Genomic DNA, 4,495 nt, shown 5'->3' on the forward strand with positions numbered 1-4,495 from the left:
CTTAAGTGCATTAATGGACAAATTTGTTATAACTTTCGTAGTTATACATTTCATGTCATTCATACCCAAATTCAATAGCATCAGGAAAATATTAGAAACATGATATTGACAAAATAGTATTATTACATTGGTGATAAGTATAGAAATTTCATGCATACGTTCACTTCGTTATATAAATAACACCAACGTATCTTTGTAGGAGATCTTCAATTATTCCCATGTTCCAGGACACGCAATTCTTCATACTGGGCCGTCAACGGCATGGCGCAAGACCTACAACATCTGGGAACAGGATGAATTTAATCACTTTTTCTTACTACAAAATATTGACATAGCATGGCCCCTTGATTTACTGAAGCAGCAAAACAAGGGTTATAGGCATTTGTAGATTCTGGATATTTGTACGAAAATGAAACATTATTTTAGTTGAAAGTTATAGGCATTTGTTTCATAATGTAAAAGGATGTTTTATATTTTCTGATGATCTTAAGGAAGTACAGTTCCTGATTTGCTTTCCTTTTGGTTTCTCGTTTGAGGTCTTACCTCTTAACTTTCTTTGAAGATTGAAGGAAGCCATTTCTAACCAGGCATTAATCAACAAATTAACATTTTATTACTTCGAACAACCCCTATCTAGGATTTCATACATAAACAAAAGGAAAAAAAAAATGATGATACGTTTTGATAAAAAATTGTACTTTTACTCGAAATTAAATTTTTACCTCTCACTTCTGCTTTTGAAAAACTTGGCAAAAATATCCGTTGATAAAAAGCAAGTATATGCTAAACGTTTTATTTTTCTTAGTAACCAAAACTTTTTTTAAAAGAAGTATACTTTTACAGTTAATACAAGGAAAATGATTTTTTAAAAATTTGATTTTTTATTGTTTATTTTTTATGTTCTTGATTATTCCATGGTAACTTTTCTTCCCTTTTAGACTGAACTGTTCAAAAGTCATATTGTAAAATAATGTTAAAAATATTTCTATTGGAAAACAAATTATTCTGGTTTAACAATCGTCAATTTCATTTTTATTTTTATTGGTAATTTAAACTATAAATAAGGTTTAATTACACTTCTTTATATTCAAGAAGTAGTAGTAACGAACTGAATACAACAACTGATTCGTTATTTCTGTTAGAGTTATTTATTATTATTACTATTATTAGGATCATGTTTATGCCAATTATCGTCTTCATTCACTCCTTTATATATAGTTAGATCCTCCAACTCACCACTATAACACAACCAAAACAATTCTGCAGTGCTTTTTCCTCCTTCGATTTTAGGTAAAATTATACTTCAATCCTCTCTTTCTTTATCATCTCTTTTTCTGTGCTAACTCTTCTTTTTACCCATTGAAGGTTAACGAGAACGTTGACGTCTATACCTTTTTCCCCTTCTTCTAAAAGTTCTTTCAAAGAAAATGACTTCCGAAGAAGCTGTAAGAAACATACCTTTCCTTACTTGGAAGAGTTCTCCAATGGAATCACTCCAAGAACCTACCTCAAAGCGTATGTAGAAACTGATGAACAAGTAGATAATATACGTTCAGTGAATATCTTGCATCTCTTACAAACATACTCATCATGTACTAAAAACTCTTTCTGAACTTGCAAGCTTTTCTTTTTTATTCTATAATTTCAATTCGTCGCTTGTAATGTCCAAGAACAACCCACTTGCATCCAAGATTTTTCACTTTCTGTCATAATAACATGTGTATTTGCTTACTGAAATTAAAGAATTACATGTGAACCAAAGCACTTCATTTCTTGTTTTGTTGACAATGAGTTATCATGTATGACAGCGATATGTGTTTCTTCTATTTTTTTAAATTCTTATTTTTCCTTTGGCTTGGTTTTGTGATTCAATCTTTTAAGCTTTTGTTATTCTGCATTGGATAAAACAGTTCCGAAGGCGGACACACTACATTGTGAATTATCCAGTAAGTTTTTAACACTCTGAAAACATCACTTTTATTCATTTGTAAATCGCACATTTTCTTGAAGGTTTTATTTTAAGGTTCTTCTCAAAATTGTGAGAGATGAATTGATGGGATAATTTCTTGAACTTGTTAACAGGGCATATGTTATTTTGTACTTATCTATGAATGCATATGTTAACATTAGAATTTTCTGAACGTAGAATCTTCCAACTCTGCTAGATCTTATACTAGTTGTTCACTTTTATTTGCAGTGTCTCAATTGGGATATATACAAACATATATATATATATATATATATATATATATATATATATATATATATATATATATATATATATATATATATATATATATATATATATATATGGATCCTACGAACTTTTTCACATCATTTCTTGGTTGCAATTGAACAAAATACAGAAGAGGGTTTCAGAAATATAATAGATAAATCTTGTCCAGGAATACATTTGATATGCTTAATCCAAAATTTTGTGAAAAGATGATACATGAGGTATTACATATTTTGCTTTCCTTCTCAATCATATATTCAATTCTTCCGTTTTATATCATGCTCTAATTAATATCTGATTGCTTTGGTCGATTACTTTTTAAGATGGCAGATGATCTCAAAATCAAAACCACGCGACCAAATATATTGCATGAACATGGTGTTGTTCCTTCGTGATCTTGGCCTGGAACCCATGCTTCACAGATTTAGGGAAGAATACATAGAGCCTATATAACTCGAGGTAAATTTTTTCTCTTAATCAGAATGAATTAGAAAGTTATGACTGAGATGAAGAACTAATATAATGGTGTGGACTCACTTTGGCAATTTGAATTATATTTGTAGTTTCCTACGGTGAATCTGGTGGATCAACGTTGGACTCTCACTATGCTTTTGTTGTTGATTATGGACTCGCTGGGAATGGAGAAGTTGGTTAGTTTCTCAAACATAGGTCACTGCTTTGTCGATTTGCCACTTCTTGTAGCAAGTATTTTTGTTGATCTACTTTAACCATTTTTCTTTAAGGTATATGCAATTAGTCCAAGTTCCGAACAAATCAGCTCTGCATGCTTTTGTTAAAATATAATGAGCAACATTGTTGTAGACTTGCATGTGGATGACGCACATATAGCCTTAAATATTTGCTTGGGCTATGAATTTTCTGCGGACAACTGTTCTTCCGGGGTGTTCGATGTGATGAACATTTAACTACGGGGTTTGAACTAGAGGTATGTTTACTACCTTACTGTTATGAGTTGCATGTTGTCTTGTAGTTCGCGTCTTGGAAAGTGGAGGCGTTTCCAGAATGATTGTAGCAGCTGGTGTGGAGAATGAAGAGGCCTCTGACCATGCAAATGTTAATCGTTCTTGTACTGCACAGTTGATTTGGTGCGTTCCTCATTGAGCTCTGTATGTAGTGTTATCATCTTTATCTGAAAGTAACTCTACAACTAGAAAAAGGCATTTAATATGCCTGCCATGAAAAAGTTCACTCTTTACACTTGCCAGCCTACTTGACAACTTGACTGAGTCCTCACAAACTGTGGTTAGTTGGGTTTTATGACTTTATCAGTTTAATAATTCAAGACTTTTGCAGCCAACATAAATTCCGAGATAAGCACACTTGTTCAATTCAAAGTTAGGATTTAATCACTCTGCTTTATATTTGCGTCGTCAATGACAAAAGAATGCTAATAGTAGATTGTTTGTGTTAACGAGGAAAATTATGAATTCGTATTAGAGACACATTAATGCTGGTTAAGTGAGTTAGTTTTACGTGCTTATCATTATTTAAATATAATTATTTGATTCTGCTGCATAATCACTACAGGTACAGTATGAAGAAAACATTGTTTTTTCTTCTTCTTTCATTAAGCATCTCTCAATCCATTCCTCAAATACCGCTTCTTCTATTGCAAAGTTTTCGCAAAGAATGGAAATATATTATAAGGAGTTATGCTCCTTAAATATTAGAATCAACAATAGCTTTATGAATTTGTTTTAACCAAAATATTCAAGGTATAATATACAGGAGGGTTTTAGATATATAATAGACCTTGTCCAGGAATACATTTGATATGCTTAATCCACCATTTTGTGAAAAGATGATAAATCTTGTTTCCTTGGTTTGGCATGACAAAGTTAAGTTTGGTTTTGATTTGGTTTAGTTCGGTTTAATTCAGTTCGGTTTGATACGACTCAGTTTGGATCGCCTTGTTTTGCTCAGTTTGGATTGGCTTTGTTAGGTTTAATGTTTAGGCTTTAGGGTTTGAAGTTATGGTTTGGGGTTTAGGGTTTAGACTTTAGGGTTTGGGGTTTAGGGTTTAGGGTTAGAGTTTAGGGTTTAAGGATTAGGGTTTATGGTTTAAGGTTTAGGGTTTAGAGTTTAGGGATTAAGGATTAGGGATTAGGGTTTAGGGATTAAGGTTTCGGGTTTCGGGTTTTGGGTTTCGGGTATAGGGTATAGGGTTTCGGGTATAGGGTTTAAGGTTAGGGTTTAGGGTTTATGGTTTAGGGTTTATGGTTTAGGATTTAGGGTTTA

This window comes from Vigna radiata, chromosome 3, assembly GCF_000741045.1.
Source record: "Vigna radiata var. radiata cultivar VC1973A chromosome 3, Vradiata_ver6, whole genome shotgun sequence".
Classification (NCBI taxonomy): domain Eukaryota; kingdom Viridiplantae; phylum Streptophyta; class Magnoliopsida; order Fabales; family Fabaceae; genus Vigna; species Vigna radiata.